Source organism: Cibotium barometz, chromosome 61, assembly GCF_041138505.1.
Source record: "Cibotium barometz isolate CiBa-2024 chromosome 61, ASM4113850v1, whole genome shotgun sequence".
Classification (NCBI taxonomy): Eukaryota; Viridiplantae; Streptophyta; class Polypodiopsida; order Cyatheales; family Cibotiaceae; genus Cibotium; species Cibotium barometz.
In genome coordinates, this window is record NC_141106.1 from 33,875,853 (window position 1) to 33,898,292 (window position 22,440).

The 22,440-nt window shown below is 45.7% G+C and overlaps 1 protein-coding gene across 3 annotated transcripts in view; it reads left to right on the forward strand.

Moving 5' to 3' along the window:
• The window catches only part of LOC147604816 (phospholipid scramblase family protein C343.06c-like), a 50,413-nt gene that overhangs the window by 21,449 nt on the left and 6,524 nt on the right, over positions 1 to 22,440 (forward strand). The gene's annotated exons all lie outside the window — the stretch shown is intronic.

Sequence of the window (22,440 nt, forward strand, 5' to 3'; positions counted from 1 at the left end):
ACTTAGGTCTGGGATAATTAAGTTTGTGGGAGAGGTTAAATGTCATGTACCTAGTACTAATCCTTGGGATTAGTGGCCTAATCTGGCAAGGTTAGGGGAGCCCTAGGATTAGAAGAAAGCAAGCTAATACGGGCGGCTAAGTATTATTAATAAATCCATGTGTATCGGCTATTTATAACAGTTTAGCTATTTATAGCAGCACTGGGCACTATATAAGTGAAACATGGGTTATTGTTGTTATAACCTCACTATTGGTCAGAGTTTGAGCAAGACTCAGGCTACGTGTGTGACAGAGCATAGATTGACATGCTGAAGGACTGGCATGAATCTATGGGAGTCAGCCTTAGCCCCTGGCTCGGGGGTGGTTCGAAACATAGAACCTATGGTTGGGAGGTGAGCTAGCTTGCGCCCCTATTAGGGGGTTTGTACTAATCACTTCTGTTTCGTATTTAGGAGATCCGTGGGGTTGTAACATGAAATGATGCTTCCAGGTATAAAGGTTGTTGGGTAAATTTTAATGATGCAATTAAAATAATCCAACCTCGATACGGGGATATAGATACTATTGTTTAGAGTTGAACACCTTTAAAGCCACCAAATGACAAGCACAAGCTGAAGATTCAAGCGGTAGCATGTGAGAAGGCACATCTAAATCTCAAGATGGCACAAGATGAATAGAGAGATGATGTAGATATTGTTGATCCTTTTTAATGGCGTTAAAATTGTTGATCAAGAAATAATAAATTTGGTAGAGAAATTCAGTGAATTTAAGCTCTACCTATTTCTTGGGAGTGATTTTCTTAAATGTCAAATGAAATTTGAGATATCTAGTTTTGTACGGTGTGGGTGTTTCTTAATTGAGTTGGACATGGATTGCTTCAGGCTGTCAACCTTGTAGGACCCTTGTACTCACTTGACACGCACCACAATCAAGCTCTACACACATTTACCATGATGAATTTCCATGCCTCGATTGAATGCCTTCTACATGTGAATAGTACCCATATGAAAACACTTTGTCAAGAGAAAAATCCATGTGGATACACTCTTATGGCTATCCATTGAAGAACTCTTATGTGTGTGTGAACTTTTTTTATTACCCCCCCCCACCCCCCCCCCCCCCCCCCCCCCCCCCCCCCCCCCCCCCCCCCTTAAACTTGAACATCACTTACAGAACACCACATATAGTAAAACCATGTGAATATATCCTAATGGAAAATAGTAGGAGCCATGTCCTCTATGCATAAATGGCCACACCTGTAAAAAAAAAGAATGACGATTATGCATGTGAGTTCCTCTCGTGAAAACATCTTCTGAAACCATGTGAATATAACCCAAGGGAAAAAAGCATGAGCCATGCCTTCTATGCAGCACGGCCACTCGTGTAAAAACGTTCTTGGACAAGATCCTTGAACCATGTGGACGCACTTTAAAAGAGAAGGGGCTTGAACTATGTGAATGCACACCTTAAGAAGAAACCTGAGCACTCGTGTATACACTCATATGCAAACAAGTTGCAAATTGCTATTTGCAATCTTATGTACATACATACAGACTGTTGATTTTTGTCATCAACTGTGTTGTAAGACTAGGTGCTGTGAAAGTGCTAACAAAGGGAGAAGACTTGCAAACACAATCACAAACAAGTAACATAACCTAATCCTTGTATTGTATAACAACAAATAAATGAACAACTAATTGTAATGAAGTACAAATGATGATTCAGCTTAAGTTACTGTAGTCGCTTGCTGGGCCATAAGGTCCCGTTTTCAGCTAGGGTACTAAGGCTCTTCATTGCTATCAAAGGTGTTGGGTGGTGAGTCTTCAGTAGCATTGGTGGTTTCTTTGGTAGAAGGGCCACCACCAGATGACATGTCTTCATGGCAAGAGGACATGGTAGCTGCTGTATCTTCACTAGAGGAGAAGAAAATTGATGCCTCTTTGCTAGAGGAGGCAGTATTTTCTTGGAGGTGCGTAGGGGCTAACATGACCCTTTCTTGGTCGGATCTATGAACAATGGCAAAATAGGAAATAAACTGATGAAGCCATGAATAACAACATTTGAATCAAGCTTACCATCATAGTTACTGAATTGTATCTTCTCTGGGAGTGCCGATGGTCTCGATGGTTGTGGTGTGAGAAGCAAGGCTTCGAACTTTTGTTGATGTTGATCCATCGTGGTACTAAGGTGGTTGTCCCACTTGGCGATGCCGTCCCCTTGTCTTCCTTGGCCTTGTTGGCCTCTCTCATTGACGGTCGGCTGCTTGGGAAGCTTGCAACGCCTCCATCTCCATGAGACGCCGTCCTTCGGCCTCTCGTGCTTTGGCTTCTATGGAAGCCTGTCACCAGCCTGGACATTTCCCAGTATGAAAGGGGTCTGGTGGACTCCAGGATGTCTAAATATTTGGCAAGTACAAGCTTTGGGAATGGGGGATTATCCTAGAATACAAAGGACCACACTCCTAAAATTTAGGAGAGTTGCTATTTTTGGCCCGACTCCGATGGAAATTCTGTTCGCATCATTACATTTGGAATTGAGCAGATACCAAGAGTTGGCAAAGTGCCTATGACAGAATGTCTACTAGTTGGGATATTTTTAGAAATAAAGTTTATGGAAGGACCCATCTCTTAGATTGGGACATGTGGCAAGAAAGTGGACCAAAGTGAGACAAGTGGCCTGACACTTGTTAGAAAGTGGATCGAAGTGAGACAAGTGGCCTCACACTTGTCACTTCAGCTATTGTGTGGCTCTCCACTTGTCATTGTAGCCTTCTCTTGCCATTTTAGCTCATGGGAGGCCCAAATCTATAAATTGGAGCTCTCTCTCTTCATTAATGGAGGCTCTCTCGCTGCACACTAGCCTCTACCACCGTTACAGGCTGCCCTAATGATGGCTACTCTCTTTCTCTCTCTCTTGAAGGCTGCCCATGAAGAGTACCAGCTGTTGAGGACTGTTTTGGAGGCTTCCATCGCGAAGAAATAGTGAAGGCAAGGGTATTTAATCATTTATTATGATTTCTAGCCATTGTACTTGTTGTACCAGCCCTTGTACTTGTTGTACCAGCCACTGTATTGACTATATCAGTCCTTGTACTTGTTGTACTATCCATTGTATCGGCTGTACCAGCTTTTGTACTTGCTGTACCAGCTTTTGTACTTGTTGTACCAGCCATTGTACTTGTTGTACTAGCATTTGTACTTGTCGTACCAGCCACCGTACCTATTGTACCAGCCATTGTACCTGCTGCATCGGTTGAATGGAGCGTTGTATTTGCTGTACCAGCTCTATTGCATGAAGACCCGTGGTTTTTGGGGAAGAATCAGTACCTACACGGAGGTATATGGATTATATTGTTGGCTCGGCATTTCTATAGCCTATGTTCCGGCTTGGTTGCCTCGTGTTGGGCTGTGTTATGGCATTTGTATATGGTTAATCCGGCATCTCCCGTGGGGAGAGTAAGGCCCTCAAAGCTTGTACATGATATTATTCTTCGTGGGTAATAAAATACTCCAAGGGGGGGTGGGGTCGGCCCATTCCGGCCTCTATGCGGTGTCACACGTGCAAGCTCCATTTTCAGCATTTGTGGACGTTTTGTCCAGCTTTTATGTCTTATGCAAAGTGATGATGGATATGTGTTAAGGTTGTGGCCATGTTTAAATGTTTTAATATGCATTGATGGTATCAACAAGTGGGGGTGGTGACGTGGCACTAATAACGTGGTAGTCAGGTACAATTGGCTGACATCATTAGTATTGACTGACTAGGAGCATTGGTGCATATATATATATATATATATATGTAGGTAGCCAAATTGTCATATTCATACGCTTTCCTCAGCATTGGACTTCATAGAGCGTTTCTTTGTTGGCAAAGTGCTAGCCAAGAGTGTACAGTAGGTCACACGGATGTGAGTTAACATCTTCATTCTCAGCCACATCTTGTACTGAATTTCAGTTGTATTACTTCTTTCTTGTACATAATATAGAGCACTAGTTTAGGACTCTTGTGTGTGCTATATGTGTGATTTCGCCGCACTTTTCTTTCTATCTTCGGAAAGCCCTAGCACATAGATGCAAGCGTTCTATAGCTGGTATTAGAGCCTAGGCAACCTGCGAATTTCTTTTCTTTTTTGGCACCCTTGTGCGTTGACTGCTTGGATAGGGTAGAGCACCTAGATTCCAAGATGCACAAGTTCGGATTTGGGGGAAAGTGAATATTTGGGTTCTCTTCATTGCACCTGGGTTAATTGGGGTATATTGTGCTTCCGTGCCCCACCAAACCCTTACTTTATCGTGCAAGGCTGAAATCCCTCACCCGATCCTTGATCACTTGATATTTGTCATGTATTCACAACTCACTGATTTGCTTCTTAGCATGAAGACATCCATGGACACACAAGCGTCTAAAATGGAGGCTATATCTACCCGTCTCGACAAGATGGAGTCGGCACCTCGAGCACTTGGTATTTTGGATTTGGAATTTGTAGCCACCATGGCTGCCCATCATACGGCCACCTTGGCTCTTCACTTTTGGACCGGACGAAAGTGCGAGCTACCTTGGACCGGTCCAACTCATTGCATTGACACCTAGGCTAGCACACCACTTGCACTGACGCTACAATGATGCACCACTTTTCTCTTGTGCTCACTTGATGAACACCACGCTCCTCGGCAATGACAATAGAGCCACTTGATGGTCACCCTTGGACCCAGTCCAAAGGCCAAGTGGCATTGTACAAAGGGATATGGGATTGTGTGATAGGGATCATGCTAGCATTACTAGTCTCATCTATTTTCGTGCGTTGGTGTTCTTGCCACTCTCACTGCTCTTGCTCATCTGGGTGCTCTTGCTCATCTATGTTCTTGTTCATTTGTGTTCTTGCTCATGTGTGTGTGTGCTCTCTTTGCTAGTGAGCCATGTGTGCGCCCCTTAGCTCATGTCTCTCCAGCTCACGTCTCTCCTTGCTTGTGACGACTCCTGAGGACATATTGTCCTAGAGGGGACCCTGTATTTATTGTGGTGTACACTATTCCAGGCGTGCCCCGGCAAAGAGGTGTGCTACAGGTACACTAAAAATTTGGTGATCCTATTGGGGAACTCTAGTGTTTTAGGAGTTCTTGTTGAGTCCATAATAGTATATTGTCTGCATGTCCAATACGCGTTCTCTTGCTAGTATAGCCAGTCCAATCAAGAGTTCTTTGTCTCTACGTTAGTCCAATCAAGAGTTCTTTGTCTATACGTTGCTACAATCGTAGGAAGGTTAATCCTGAGGGCATACTGTCCTAGAGAGGACCGTGTGTTCATTGTGGTGTACACTGTTCTAGGCGTGCCTAGGCAAAGAGGGGTGCTACAAGTACGCTAACATATTGGCGATCTTGCTAGGGAGCTCTAGTGTTTCAGGAGTTCTTGTTGAGTCCATAATAGTATAGTGTGTCTGCATGCCCAGTCCAATCAAGAGTCCTTTGTCTATACATTGCTACGGTTGTAGGAAGGTCAATTTCGTACCCTCTAGAACTCGTCCTCCACCTCTACCCATGGCTACTGCAAATCTTGGTAACCCTCATCTTGGCAACAACCAAGGTAACAACCCCGGCAACAACCAAGGGAACCCCCAACTGGAACCTCTCTCCTTAGTGTTGGGCCGGGTCAATGTCAAACTTTCCATCTTCTAAGGCTTTGCTTCAGAAGATGTGGATGACCAGGTGCGACGTTTCCTCTCTATGTGCATGAGTCGAGGCTTGGACAAGGAAGATGCCTATGTGGCTATCTTTCCCTCCACACTTGAAAGTTCTGCAGATAAGTGGTTCAGTCAATTCACAGCTGATCATTGTGGAGACTGGGCCACTTTGAGGGACACCTTTGTCTAAACCTTTAGGCCGTGCAACTATGAGGACCGCATTCTCCAAGAACTGGGAACTCTACAATTACGTCATGGAGAAACAGTATTTAAACTCATGACAAAAACGACAGTGTTGGTGGTCCGTCTGCCGTCCTACCTTGGTGATTTCATGGTGTGATAATGGGTGTTGTGTGAGGATTATGTTGTTAATCCTGCATATTGTGTACTAATTACTACTTAAGTAATTAACTTAGAACAAGAACCTTCAGGAGAACACTTGAGACAAGATTGAATTGACTTGTTGTTATTAAACTGAGTACAATAGGTCTCTTATATAGGAGATGAAGAGACACATTTGAAGAGGCATGTCTTTTGATGAAAGGACATGACCTTAGACGAAAGGGTACAACTTTTAGGCTAAGGGATGTGTCCAGTCGATGGAGAGGCACAACCATTCACTAAGGGATACAACCATTCGTCGAAGAGATGTGGCTATTCGATGAAGAGGTACATCCTTTGACGAAGAGTCGCAACCAGTCGAGGTAGGGGTTCCCTTTGGCTGGTAACTCTTTCCATCTGCAACAGTAATCAGCAATGAAGAGAGAATCTGGTATATAAACACGTCACAATCGTGACATTCCCTCCCATTTAAAATAAAACCCATGTGTCAAATGATAGACATCCGTTTATCGAAGAACTCCTGAAGAAGGTTAGGGTACTGCTGCATTTCTTCATCTGTTTGCCAAGTGGAATCAGACTCATCCAAGTCCATCCACTTCACAAGAAATTCTGTAGTCAACTTTCTTCTTGTTTCCTTCTGTCTTACGTCAAGTATTACTTCTGGAACAAGGATAATATGGTCATCTTCAATTTCTGGTACATAAGAAGATAAGTCTGGAACAGGCGGATCTCCTTGAATATACTGTTTGAGCCAAGATATGTGAAAAGTCGGATGAATCTTTCCCCATGACGGTGGAAGTTCCAACTTATAACTGACAGTTGAATTTTTCTTAAGAATTTTGAAAGGCCCATAGAAGCGAGGTTGTAACTTTGGAAAAACTGACTTCACTGTTTTGTAGCGGTGAGGTGCCACATATAATAAGACCAAGTCTCCTTCTTGAAATTCTGCATGTCGACGATGCTTGTTGGCCTGTTTTTGATATTTTTGTTGCACATGGACCAATTTATCTCGAACTTGTACAAGCACATCTTGCATCTCCTGAACCAACTGATCTGCCAACGCCACTTTGTGTTGTAAAACAAAGTTTGTAGGCACAAGAGGAGTATGTCCATATGCTGCTTGAAATGGAGTTAATCCAATTGCTGAATGATGGGAATCATTATAAGCAAATTCCACGAGTGGTAAATAATCTTCCCATGATGCCAGACGGAATTGAATGTAATGTCGAATCATTTCTTCCAAAATCTGATTAACTCTTTCAGTCTGTCCATCTGTTTGAGGATGATAGGCTGAACTGAATAACAAATTCGTGCCAAGAGATTTGAACAAAGACGTCTAAAAATGTCCAGTGAACTTTGGATCTCTGTCAGAGATGATGGTCTTTGGTAAACCATGCAATTTGAAGACATGTTGCACGAATAATGACGCCACGTCTGGGGTTGAAGCAGCTTTCTTGCAAGGAATGAAATGTGCCATTTTGGAAAATCGATCAACCACCACAAGAATCTGAGCATTGCCTTTGGATGAACGAGGCAAGGTGGTGATAAAATCCATACTGATACTTTCCCATCTCTCATTGGGAACTGGCAATGGTTGAAGTAACCCTTGAGGAAGTTGTCGAGAGGCTTTCATTGTTTGACATGAATGACAAGCTTTGACAAATTTGATAACATCTTGCTGCATCTGAGGCCAGAAGTATGTAGCAGACAAAAGTCGATATGTCTTGTTGATACCAGGGTGAGCAGCATAAGGGACTTCATGATGTTCTTGAATAAGAATCTTCCGCAATGAAATATTGTGAGGCACACAAATGCGGTCAGAGAAGAACAGCAACTCATCTATGATAATATAGGCTGCAAACATGTTCATTTCTGCAGGACTGGGATTAGAAGATTTGAGAGCACGGAACGCATCTCCAAAATCTCTATCCGTCAAATATTCATTTTTGAAACAAGCAGGGATTTCCATTTGCACATCTGTGATGGCAAAATTGATGGCTCGAGGCATGCGACTTAAGGCATCTGCAACCACATTCTGAAGACCAGGAACATACTGAATAATCATGTGGAAATTAGCCAAGAATTCAACCCATCTGCATTGTCGAGAGTTCATAACAGGCTGAGTGAAAATATACGTCAGAGATTGATGATCTGTACGTACAACTGAATCTGCTCCAAGAAGATAATGTCTCCATGTTCGATAAGCATGTACGATTGCCAAAAACTCCTTATCATACACAGGATACCTGCTTTGAATGGCTGAAAACTTTCTGCTGTCAAAAGCAATGACACGATCATTCTGCATCAGAACTCCACTAGAAGCACGATCTGAGGCATCTGTCATTACATCAAAGGGCTGAGTGGGATCTGCAATGGCCAAGACCGGGGTTGTCGTCAAGGCATGCTTAAGATCATTGAAGGATTGCTCAGCTTCTGAAGACCACTGAAGTTTGTCCAGCTTTGTCAATTCTGTCAAAGGGGCAGCAATCTCCGAAAATCTATACACCTTGTTGTGATAGAAATTAGCAAGTCCCAAGAAAGATCGAACATCTGAAATGGTGAGGGGCAAAGGCCAATCCACAATCGCCTGAATCTTCTTAGGATCTAGTGCAATCCCATTAGCAGAAATGATGTGACCAAGATATTCCACATGGTTTTTGAAAAATTCGCTCTTCTTTTTGTTGATGTACAGCACATTGTTGCGTAGTACTTCAAAGACTATCTGTAAATGCTCTTTGTGATCGACCATAGATCGGCTAAAAACCAGAATATCATCAAGATAAACGATCACGAACTTATCCAAGTATGGCCCAAAAATTTCATTCATCAGGGTCATGAAAGTGGCCGGGGCATTGGTTAACCCAAAAGGTATGACCAAGAATTCATAATGGCCATATTTTGTCCGAAAGGCTGTCTTGTATTCATCACCATTACGGATACGAATTTGATGATAGCCGGACTTTAAATCAATCTTGGAAAACACCTTAGCACCAAGCAGTTGGTCGAACAATTCATCGATGCGAGGTAAAGGAAATTTGTTCTTGATTGTCAGCTTGTTGAGAGCACGGTAATCAATGCAAAGCCGCATTGATCCATCCTTCTTCTTGACAAGTAAAACCGGGGCTCCGAAAGGACTTTTGCTGGGACGGATCTGACCTTTGTCCAGCAACTCCTGTAATTGCTTTTGTATCTCCTGAGATTCAGAGTAAGAAACACGGTATGGAGCTCGGGTTGGAGGAGGTTGACCTGGGATAAGATCAATCGGGTGATCCACAGGACGACGATGAGGCAATGTCGTCGGAAGATCATTCGGAAACAAATCCTGAAAAGGCCTGAAGAAGGGTTGCTCCAAGTAAGCAGTAGTTGATGACGAGGCTTGAGATTGCTCACTGGTTTCTGCTTCAATCTCCCGTAACATGACCAAGGATGTTGCACTGTCACGTTTGCGAACGAGACGATTGACTTGCAGGGCAGAAACAATGGTGATGGGTTTGGCACTGAAAAGGCCATGAAGTTCCAGCTCTCGACCATTATGATATAATTGAATTGAATGGGAACGAAAGCTGATCACCGGATCATATCGATACAGCCAAGATTGTCCCAATATCATGTCATAATGTGACAACGGCATCACTGAAAAATTAAGGTGATCCTGGTAATCTTGAATCTGGAACTGGAGCTGTTGCACCTTTTGGTTACAATTAAGGAAGGAACCATCAGCAAGCTCCACTTGAAAAGCATCCACAAAATGTCGGGTCTGTAGGCGAAGCTTATGAACCAAAGAAGTGCCCACAAAATTAGTGGAATAGCCACTGTCCACCAGCACATTGATGGGATGGTCGCCAATGAAGCCAAGAAGACTAAGGACCTGTTTGGATAGATTCACTGGAGCAGGGTTGGTACTTTGGCCATTAAGCATCAGGGTACTGACAAACTCCGAAATGCGAACAGAACAAGCCATCTGTTTGTTCTTGTCTTTCACAGGAGGCGGGTCATCATCAGCATGGTGACAACTGTCCACCTGAGAATTGCGCCGAGTGTTGGAGGGTTTAGGACGCTGAGGGCATTCATACCACCGGTGATCGCCAGAACAAATTGTGCAGAGGCCTGGGCGACTAGGTTGGGATGAAGGGGCAGTTGATGAAGAGGTTTGCTGTCCTGAAAAGGGTTCTCGCTTGAAATTGCGCCGATCATTGTTGCGACGGTCCTGTCGAGACCGATCTCTGTTTCTGCTGCTGCTAGAGGATTCGGTCTGAGAGGATCCTGCATTTGACGTGGAAGTTTGCCCGGAAAAGCGCGGCCGGAAGGACTGTTGTCCAGAATATGGTCGCCGAGAGTTGGGTTGTCCAAAATTAGGATGCTGGGGTTGGCTAGTCCCATTGGATCGATTCCGCTGGAAGGAACGGGCGCCGGAGGAAAAGTTCCTGGGAGGACGCCGGTAATCACTGATGCGCTCGACATACGAGATTGCTTCATCCAGGGTGGCAGGATTATACTTATGGACTTCGTCTTGGATTGTGGGTTCAAGCCCGTCAATGAAGCTGTGAAGCTGGTCAGAGAGGGGCTGAGTGTCTCTATCTCCAGAGCCAATTTTTGAAACTCTGAGATGTACGCGGCCACGGAGCCAGTTTGACTCAGGCGGCGGAGAGAAGACCTGGCATGAAAATTCGCATTTGCAGGCTCAAAAGCCTTGTGAAGAGCACGCCGGAATTTATCCCACGTTGGAGTAGACTTGCCATCTGCAATCCTGCGTCGCCACCAGAGGAAGGCGGTATCCTTCAAAAGGGTACTGGCCAATGCTACTTTTTTGTTCTCGGGCAATTCAGTATTTGAGAAGTAAACCTCCATTTTGTAGAGCCAATGATCGATTAACTGCTTATCACGGCGACCATTGTAGGACTCAGGTAACTTGATGTCCATCTTCCGTGTTTGTGCTGTGGTCATTAATTTATATAAAAGTTTAAGTTCAGCATTGTCTACCTCGGCAGTCGGATCGGGAGGAGGTAAGGGATCGTCCTGCTGGCCCACCGAGGATGATGATGATGACTGTGGAGAATGCGAACGATGCGCTCGCTGGGACTTCCTGGATCCCTCGCGCTGATGTTGGTGCCGCTGCTGCATGTCTTCCATCTGGGATCTCATTGATGCCATTCCGTCGAAAAATGCCTTTTGCAAATCCTCCATCTGTTGTTGGAGAGTAGTCATCAGCAAGGCTTCCAGCTGAGGATCGGCGGGTGGCACGTTGTCGTGCGACGTCGACATCTGAAGCACTTAGAGAGAGTACTGTGGTGAAGCAGGAAAGGTCCACCCGAAATGGAGAATGGAAGGAACAGCTGCTGGAGAGGCAGTAATAGGGTCCTCGTACGCGAAGTCGGGATCTTCCACTTCGTCGGGATCGTCCTCCGAAGTTACTGCATTGGCTTCCTCCAAAGAACTGGGCACTGGAGATAATGGAGTATAGTCGGGGACGAAGATCTCGCAGTAAAATGTCACAGGAGGGCGCGTGGAGGAGACATTGCGTAAGCCATCCACACTGCACTCTGGGAGAAAGTGTGCCAACTGCGGGTACCGTGATAAAAAATACTCGAAATGAGTAAGATGCAGTGGCTCGCAGGTGAGGAAAATAGTCCAAATCGCCCAAGTGTCGGGTTCGGTCACATGCGGGCTGCTGACATGAATGCGGTACACCTGAGAGGCCGGGGATGCTGGGATAGGAGAGGCTGAAAGACTTGGAATCCACCCAACATCGGCGGGTAGTGGCACTGAATCTGGAGTGAGGGCACGAGGAGGGTTGTGTTCGGGAAGAACAGCCTCGGGGATCTCGTCGATGTAACTCAGGTAAGAGATGTGCATGTCGGGTTCCTCCGGGAAGTGGTCCATGAAGCATGCACGTAGAGGATAAGAGCACACAAAGTATGTGATGTGGGCAAAGCCAGGAAAACCCACGAACAGCCAGGAAGAAGGGCGCCTATTCGCTGGAGAGAAGGAGGCGAGTAAGAACTAGGCGACATCCTGACAGCCGGGTGGTGGTTTTCGAGTCGCCCACGGTAGCTGTTCACACCAGCAAATCCCAAATGGGCGGCCAGCGCACGCCCAGCCGGTTACGCACGCCTGTTGGGTTTGTTTGAGTTTAAAAAAAAAAAAAAATTCCACGTGGCAGTACACTTATTAATGTTGTGTATTGGTGTTTTTTTGTTTTTTTTGAAGGTTGACGCTTCGAAGGCCGTCGCCGGGTGGAGGTGACGCTTCGAAAGCTGAATCGCCGAGTGGAGGTGACGCTTCGAAGGCTGATCGCCGAATGGGTTGCTGCGAACAGTGTTGAACCAGCAGTCACTGCATATAGTAGCACACAAAGTATGAGTGGAGGTGACGCTCAGCCACGCTCAGCATATAGTAAGGCGGCTCACAACCGGCAGCCAAGCTCAGCGAACTAGAGCGCCCGTTGGCAGCAACCAAGGCGAAGAGAGGGGGGCTCCATAGTCAGCAGGCGAAGGGGGCAGTTCCTGCCATGTTGCGAACGCCACCGGCAGCAGGGAGGGAGGGCATTCCGGAAATACTGTAGGGGGTCCCTCTCTGCTATACACACAATACGTGTATATGGGTGTGAGACCCTGTGTACTTGTTTACATTACTACAAGCAAGGATTCACGCCAAGTCCACCATCGCTCTGCTTCTTCCATACAACACCGAAAGGAGAGGTGGATGAGGGAGTGCCGCGGAGAGGGTGAGGGCTTCACAACCCACGGGTAGGAAAAAATTTGCTCTGATACCACTGTGAGGATCATGTTGTTAATCCTGCATATTGTGTACTAATTACTACTTAAGTAATTAACTTAGAACAAGAACCTTCAGGAGAACACTTGAGACAAGATTGAATTGACTTGTTGTTATTAAACTGAGTACAATAGGTCTCTTATATAGGAGATGAAGAGACACATTTGAAGAGGCATGTCTTTTGATGAAAGGACATGACCTTAGACGAAAGGGTACAACTTTTAGGCTAAGGGATGTGTCCAGTCGATGTAGAGGCACAACCATTCACTAAGGGATACAACCATTCGTCGAAGAGATGTGGCTATTCGATGAAGAGGTACATCCTTTGACGAAGAGTCGCAACCAGTCGAGGGTAGGGGTTCCCTTTGGCTGGTAACTCTTTGCATCTGCAACAGTAATCAGCAATGAAGAGAGAATCTGGTATATAAACACGTCACAATCGTGACATGTTGCAAGCCTTGCCTCGGACCACCCAACAAAAGATTTGGGAGAGTAAGCCGGCCGCCGCCTTGCTGGAGTTTCAAGAGCTAGCTTCCCAGCTAGAAAATGCAAGGCAAATGTTTGAAGGCTCAAGCTCAAGTGTTGCAACCTCACTGGAATATCCAGTGGCTATCCTCAAAAGGGAGCTGGAAGCTTTGAAGCTTCAAAAGACACAAGGAGAGGATGGCACCTTGGCTCAGTTGAAGAGGGGGATTGAAGCACTAAAAGGCCAGCAAGAAGCAAAGCAAGGGGTATGGTGTGCCATTTGCCAATACACCAAGCCATATTTCTATGCCAAAAGTGGCCATGAAGACAAGGAGTGCTACTATCTCAAAGGTATCCGCCAACTTCATCAACAGCAACAGCACCTTGCACCTGCCCAAGCCATTGTTCACCACACTACAACTCATGCCCCTTCTCCCTCACCAATGTACCACCAATCTTCTACTACTTCCACACAAGCCTATGCACCTACCACTCCTTCCTATCCACACAACCCTGCCCCGCCACCATCATACCTTCCACGTCTCATCCCTATCCCATCTGCCCTTTCCACTGCTTTCGTTGCCGCCCCTAACCCAGTTGCTCCTCCACGGCCACCTCATCCACCAGCTCCGCGTAATCATCCAATCCTTTGATACAGGTGTGGGGAGTATGGCCATTACCAAAGCCGTTGTTCCCTTCTAGAAGGTACACCTCCTTGCCCACACTGTCCAAAGGACAAGAATCACTATACGCGCGACTGTCCAAAACAACGGGCATCGACCTCCACCGACTTCACATTTCCAACCACACTTGCTGCCTATCTAATCTTAGTAGAAAATGAAGCACCGCACACCCTCCCCATCCCATCTTCTTCCTTGGGTATAACCCCTTCACCACCACCCTCCACATCAAGGTCACCGCGAAACGTTTCACTGCTGAAACAAATTGTTGCTGAAATGATTTATTTTGGAACGAAACGTTTCAACGCCGGTAGGTGGACAACAAAATGATAGACCGAAACGATTATATACATAAAGTATGAAGGTCCAAATCTAAAATTTCACATTTTGACCTTAAATTGGAGAAGAAAAGTGCAATTTTCTCCTCCAATTTAGGGAAAATTTCAGATTTGGGCACTTCCCCTCTCCAATTTGGTGGTGCGAATTTGAAGTTTCAAATTTGGCTCTACCAAAATTTGAAATTGCAGATTTGGGCCTTCAATTGGATAGCGAAAGTGCAATTTTTCCCTCCAATTTAGGGGCCCAAATCTAAAATTTCAAATTTTGGGCTTTCAAACTTATTTACAATTTTACTTTAATACTTACAGACAAGAAAACAAAAGTACCAAAATCTAGTAGCAAATAACCAAACAAAGTTTAAAACTACAATGCATTGTTGATTGTATCCATGGAGAATTTTGAGTGATTTCCTCATTTTGAGTCATACTGTATACATGTTACATAAAGAAAAAATAACATGCTTCATAATTGGAGCCACAAGCACAAATTGCAATAATGTTCAATATTGAACGTTTTTATTTCTTCCTTCTCGATCTTTCTCGATCTTTCAGTTGCCTTGAAATGTTGGACGAAACGTCCATGACTAAAACGCTTCCATAGCGAAACGGGTTTCACGTTTTAACAACAACGAAACATGTTTTGTGGTGACCATGCTCGACACCAACTAAGCACCTCACCACTGCAGTTGTCACCCGTGCTCAATCCAAGGCCATGGGGAGCATAGAACCATTAGTCAAAGAACAAGAAGAAACCTCTTCGCCTATTCATCATACCTTGGTGGATCACGCATTTTTGGAAGCCTTCAAAGAGTTACAGGAGGCTTCCCCAATGGTAGATTCACTTGTGCCAAGAGTCCCACCTTTGCCCGGCACCACTACATCAGCTTTCTCCATTCAAAAAACCCAAATTGGGGTGTCCATGTACCAATTGGTGGGCATCAGCCATATTGCTAGACAGCAACTGGGATCACTTCCCCACCAAATGGAACAAGAAGCTTCAGAGGAATCTCATACTGGTGGGCACATGCAAGACAAAGGTAAGCGGATTGCAAGGTGCATGGGAGTTGGTTCATCCAGCACCTCTCTCACAGATTACGGAGAGCTCGGCTCACTGTGCAAATTAATGGCACACCTCTGCCTGGTGCAATAGTAGATTGTGGATCCGGTGTCAACTCCATGCAGTGGGATTTTAGATCACTCGTCCGGCCAACTTTTGTGTCCGCATGGCACGAATCAACGTGAAGTGCAACCCCTTGGGTTGGTGGAAGGAGTCAGTGTACAAATTCAAGATACAACCTTCTTACTTGATTTTGTGGTTATTAGGCTTCCAACTGTTAAAGGTTCTTACTCCTTACTCATTGGCAGACCTTGGTTAAGAGGTGCGGGTGTGCTACATGATTGGGGGGGAAGAAGTTATACCTTCCTCAACAGTAGGGCTTCACGGAATTCAAGTTGGAGGAGGGACCAGACCAATGCGTGCAAGGGGCCACAGTCACATCCACTGTCACAAGTTGGAGACCCCGTACGAAAAATAACAATAGACCAACACTTCAAGTACACTAGACACAGAGCATGATAGCATAGAGGAAGAACCATAAAAAATACAATAACACCGCACTAAGCCGGAATGGCCGGCCCTTCGTAGGAACTTCTTTATTCACACAGAAGCTTTTACAAGATACCGAGGTGCGGGTGCAATCAGCACCGGATTTTCCACAAACCATCAGCACAAATCTTGCCCGGATAACTATCCAGTGCCAAGATACAAACACAGCACCAAAAGCCAACCGAAAAACTGTCTCAAAACAGTCCCATAATCAGCCCTCACAGTGTCCATAAAACAGCCTGGTACGGAGCCCAAAACAGCCCTGAGTTTCATGCCAAATCAGCCCCAAAACAGAGCCATAAACAATCCCAGAAGAGCTCTCAAATCAGCCCAATAACAGCTCCATAAAGAGTCCATAAATCAGCCCAAAAACAAGTCGACCAGCCCTGTCAGGCTCTGGGAGAAAGCGACCAGCCATCTGGCTGCCTTGGAAGGAGTCGACCAGCTCTATGGCTGTCCTGGAAGGAGTCGACCAGCCCTGTAGGAGGTAGTGCGCAAGTCAGCCAGCAGAGGAGAGAGAGAGAGAGAGAGGGCTCTAGAGTGATGTGTCTCTCCAAAAATAGCCCCAATCCCTTCTTAAATGGAGTCGACTAGCTATATTTGCAGCACTTTTCTCTTTTTGCGCAAAATAGCTGAGCTTGCCCAAAAATATCAACTTTTTAGCTTTTCTTGGCTTCTACTCCAAGTTTTGGCCCAAAAATAACTGAACTTGTCCAAATATATCAACTTTTATGCTTTTCCTGGTTTGATGCCCAAGTTTCATCTAGACGCCTCCTTTTGTCCACCCGTCCATGCCCAAAAACAATAATATGTCCAGCCCAACATGAATGATATGTGAACACACCGACTTATAAATATTATAAGTCACTTTGATGAATAAAATCCCGTGCTGCTCATGTTGTATGGCCATCTTTCAGGCCAAACCATGCCAGTAAAATGCTGTAGCTTTCTTATGTGGAAAATCCCCGTTCACACCTTGGTTTTGCTCAATGTGTGAAACACTTGTCGAGACTGGTGAAGGGACCAAATGGTGACATCCACATTATCCATCCCAACCCTCATTGATCCTGAAGAAGGTATAGTAACTTATGGTGAGGAGTCTGAGTTATTGGACTGGTTGGGAGCTGTCCAGGAGCTCACATGCTACATGGTGGAAATATCAAAACTTTCTCCTTTCCTGGAACCATCGGAACAATTTGAAGTGGTTAGCTTGGGAGAGTCCATTACAGACGGGCATCGGGGCAAGAAGTTTACTCGTCAACCACCTACCACCCAACCCACCAAAGTCGATAGTGCTACTCTTGAGTCTTCATCCCACTTGCCCGTGCCAACAACAAACTGATGATTCCCTCAAGGAGCCGGTCATCCATCCTGAGGAGCTCCCAACTTCTTGGAAAAAGGAGCAGTATGGATATTTTCCACTTGATCCACGCTCTGCTCATGACCCAACTGCTGTCTACAAAGCCGCTGATACAGGTGAACCTCTTCCCATTCCAGCGTGCCAAGATCCAGTGAGGGAATATAATCTTGGTACTTCGGAAGATCCTCGTCCCATCCTGTTAGCATCATGGTTGTGGGATTCACCCCGCCCTCTTGGACCAAGCCACCTCTTTTTTAAGATGTGTTCGCTTGGACCTACAAAGATCTAGATGGTGTGCCGGCCCCTAGCGGCCTCACATCAAGGAGTTAACCCTCATTAGGGTTGGCTAAGTGCTAGTCTCCGAACCGACCCTTGCATGGTCTTCGTTCTCTTCTTCTCTCCCTCTCTTATGCAGGGTAGCATGTTGATTTGGTTAACAACATGGAGGGATCCACTATAGAGAGAGATTTTGAAATGTATACATTGAGTGGCTTTTGCAGTAATGAACCCTCTACCATGCTTCCGTCTAGTCATACTCTTTCCCTAGCAAATTCCTTTAATGTCTTCATGAATCTCTCAAGGAAGAACATCCATCGAGCATGCATGACACCACAAATGCCCACCTCATCCACCAAGTGTACCACTAGATGTAGTGGACTAGTGACTCGTGAGTATGGATCTTGGAAAATTATTCTCGATCAAGCACCCTACCTCCACTACCATTATGTGAGTTGGATCAAAGATGGATCCAAAAAACTAGATAAGATAACCATGCATTCATAATCTTTATCTTACTCTTCTTCACAAGTTCTCCCATCTTGTATATTGCCTTACACTCTCACATCCACTAATGCAAATCGAAAAGAATGAACTATATAGCACAAAGCCATGTAATTAATGACATCGGATGATCTAATGAATAATATGGTGGAAAGCTTGGACAAAGTTAAAACATACATGTAATATTTTGTGCCAATCATGGGTTTTAAGATTGCAAGATTATGTTGAGCCCTGCTTAGTTTTTTTGAATGCACCCTTCAATGAACACATGCATCCAGTTTACTCAACCAAGCATAAAGAAATTACAGCACCATTGAGCGGGAAGGTCTGGCAATTGTCTATGCCTGTCAAAAATTTAGGCATTATCTTTCGGGTGTTCATTTCATTGTCATCATGGACCATCATGCCTTGAAATACCTTCACAACAAACCCCAAGTGGCTGGGAGGGTGTGGCGGTGGCTACTCCTTTTCTAGGAGTTTGACTTCAAAATACTTCTTCGGTCGGGCAAACATCACGTCATGGCAGATCATCTTTGTAGAATTGACTCTGGAGAACCAACCACACCCTAGGTATTGATGATGACCTCCTTGATAATGTCCTTTTCAAAGTTGATGCTGCCCTGGACTGGTACGGGGATGTGCTCTTGCTTTTGTCTACAGGTTCCTACCCAATCGGCCTCCCCCCCAAAGATGAGCGTCGTCTGCTAGTCAAAAGCAGGCCCTTCCAGTTGGTGGCCGGTCAACTGTACAAAGCAAGACATGACGGGATTCTCCGTCGCTGTGTCAGTCCTTATGAGGTGCCACATTTGGTGGAACATGCTCATGTTGGTCCAGCTGATGGACACTACCGGGGTGTAACCACAGCCAACCATCTTTTTCAATTAGGCTTGTGGTGGCCCACCATGTTCAAAGATTGCAAGGAGTTTGTATTGTGTTGTGACACGTGCCACAGGTGTGGCCCAAAGCCCACTAAACAATCTCATCGTCCTCTACACATTTCTCTCGCATGGTCACCCTTTGAGAGGTAAGGAATTGATTTTGTTGGGCCAATCGAACCCACTGCCTATCCAAGTAGGTGCAAGTACATTCTAGTGGTCACAGATTATGCAACAAAGTGGGCAGAGACTCAAGCCACAAAAGATTGCATTGCGTAGACAATGGCTCAATTTCTGTACGAGCATATCTTCACCAGGTTTGGTTGTCCCCTTGAAATCACTAGCGAGAGTTTCTCACTTTGTTAATGAACTTACCTCCACACTTCTAGCCAATTACCAAATCTTCTATAGAAAATCATGTGCCTACTACCCTCGAGCGAATGGACAAGCTGAGAGCACCAACAAAGTTTTGTGCTAGCTTTTAAAAATTCTGTGTCACCAGCACCCAAACAAATGGCCGGAGACTTTCCTTGGCACCCTTTGGGCCTACCGCACCACTTTTAAAGCCACCACTCAACACAGACCTTTGCAATTGGATTTTGGCTTGGAGGCAGTCTCTCCTATTGATGATGTTAGTGGGGATGTCGTAGTACCCAGTCCATACTATGCATGATGAGTTGATGGTTTATTGTCTTGTGGATGACTACCATGAGGTTATAAATTCACATTCTTATAAGGTGAATTTGGGCATGTTCCTGGATTCATCTAGGTATATAGTCTTTCCTTTTGAATTTAACAGTGGATTACTCCGGGTGGGCTCCTCTTGACTCACTCAACCCATGGCCATGCACACTGCCAACATCCTCCATCCCTCAATTTTGGAGGAGACGAGTAAGCCTCTCAAGCCCTGCAGGCGGAACAAAGTAGAAGAAAAGCATGGCATGACTGGCACTTGCGCCGGCCCCACTTTGGAACAGGTGATCTAGTATTGGTGTACTAGGTGTGATACCTCAAAAGGGCAAAAAAGCTAGTACCCGCATGGGAAGGCCCATTCCTCGTTCAGCAAATCTTGGATCATGGAGCTGTTCAACTCACCGCCATGGATGGTCAACCTTGCCCATTAGTCAATGGATCCCGGATCAAACGGTACCACGAGTCGACTCTCCAACACCGACTTAAACCTATTCTTCACCTCCTAACTTGCCCACCCAATGGCAATTTCTTCGGGCAAGTCCTACCTTGCTGTTCTCTTTTTATCCTCCTCTTTGGTGTTCAGCTATCCCCACACACATACCCCCCCCCCCCCCCCCCAAAAAAAAAAAAAAAAGGCCATGTTGGTCAAGCCTTGTTTTTTTTTTGGCTCTATACCACACGTTCACAAATTTGTTTTGCTCTATACCACACGTTCACAATTTTTTTTTTCCATTGGTTATGTTTTATTTATTTCAATCTTGACAAAGGGCCATCGCCTTGCACCTTTGGTTATTTTTTTTGTGTACATCGTCTTGCATGAACTATTTTTGGACCGATTGTCCATGCTTTGTGTGACCCTTGCTCGGTGCTGCACATCCGGCTGTCTACCCTCGCCTCCCTACCCATAAACCCCATCTGCCTGTGCCTGTTGCCAAGTGTGTTACCAGGCCGCCTTCACCTTTGCTGCCAGGTGTCCGCGCTGTTCGTGCCCGTCCACACATACGATTGCTGATCCAGCGGCGTTAGATGAGGCTGTCCATGTAGGCAAGAGTACAATTGGCGGGAAGGTAGGCCAGGGGAGGAGAATATTAATAATAGTGTGGCGGCTAGCTGGCGGAAATGCGTATGTGTTGGGGGAAGGGGTCCGCTACTGACCTTCCACATCATGTGGGTTTTAACATCTAAGTTGGCGCGCCATGCCAATGTGGCACCTACAATGTTCACAGTGCCTTGCTTTTTTTTTTTTGACAAGCCACCTCAACTTGCGTCATGTGCCTTTTGCCACCCGGCTAGGCACCTTGCTATATGGACCTGGCTTATCACTATTGCGCCAGCCTTATCTAGCGCCTCATCCCCCTATGCTTTTGGCACACCGGCTTACCCTGCTCCGCTAATTTTTTTCTCTTACCACATTCCAGCATCATGCCGCGGCCCGCCACGCTCGAGGTGGAGCGTCAGTTTGCTACGTCACACGTGGCTATGGTGGATACGGACCTTGCACAGCTTCCCTCTCTTAGGGAGCATGCCGCTCAGTTTCAGGCCGTGCAACAGACTATGTAGTTTGCTTTTGGGGGCCTCATGGCCACACTTGTTGCCGGTCCCAACCAGAGTGCTACTAGTGGACCCCTACAGGGCAGAACGGCTCTACCGCTCCTCCTCACACCTAAAACCTCTAGTTCACTTTTGGTTACTGTTACATTCGAAGTTTAGTATGTAGGATTTTATTTCATTTCTTTGTATATATCACTGAACATGTTGATCAAACTATCTCTATTGTAATCTCTATTTTGAACTCATAAATATCACCCAATGTCTTGGCAGCCTCTCCATCCTCTACATTGGCTTTTCTTTGCCATTCACCAAGGACGGTGAATCGATTAGTGGTGGGGAATCTGTAGCCACCCTGGCTGCCTATCCTGTGGTCACCCTAGTCCTTCACTTTTGGACCGGACAAAAGTGCCAGCTACCTTGGACCGGTCCAGCTCATTGCATTGACACCTAGGGCAACGCACCACTTGCACTGACACTACAACGATGCCCCACTTGTCTCTTGTGCTCACTTGTTGAACACCATGCTCCTCGGCAGTGACAACAAGGCCACTTGATGGTCACCCTTGGACCAGTCCAAAGGCCAAGCGGCGTTGTACTAAGGGATATGGGATTGTGTGATGGGGATCATTCTAGCAATACTAGTCTCATCTATTTTCGTGCTCTGGTGTTCTTGCCACTCTCACTGCTCTTGCTCATGTGCGTGCTGTTGCTGATCTATGTTCTTGTTCTATTTGTGTTCTTGCTCATGTATGTGTGTGTTCTCCGTGCTAGCGAGCTATGCGTGTGCCCCTTAGCTTGTGACGACTCCTGAGGGCATACTATCCTAGAGGGGACCCTGTGTTCACTGTGGTGTACACTGTTCTAGGCGTGCCCGGGCAAAGAGGTGTGCTACAGAATCTACAAGGGCCGGTGCTTCGGAGCAAGTGTTGGATGATTCCAAGGATGAAGTGGCAAAACTTTTTGGAGGATTTTTCACTCCTTTGGATGCAAGCCAAGGGTGTATTGGATGAGCTGTGCTCCCAGTCTGGCAATCTATCATTCTACACTTGCGCATAGTCGACAGGAGAGCCGTTGTTCGTGTCATAGACGGTCTCCTTCGTGGAGCCCCTCTCCACAGGATTTTTTGGACATTGCCCAATCTCCTTCATCGGCTCCACGTTGGGGGATTACTGGTTTGCCGAGTTCTTCCTCCATGCCTCATGGGAAACGAGCTCAATTATTGAAGCTTTTGAAGCCTCCCACTCTCCGATCATCTGCAATCCTGAATCTTGTTCCTTCCTTCCTTCCTGTAATTGATT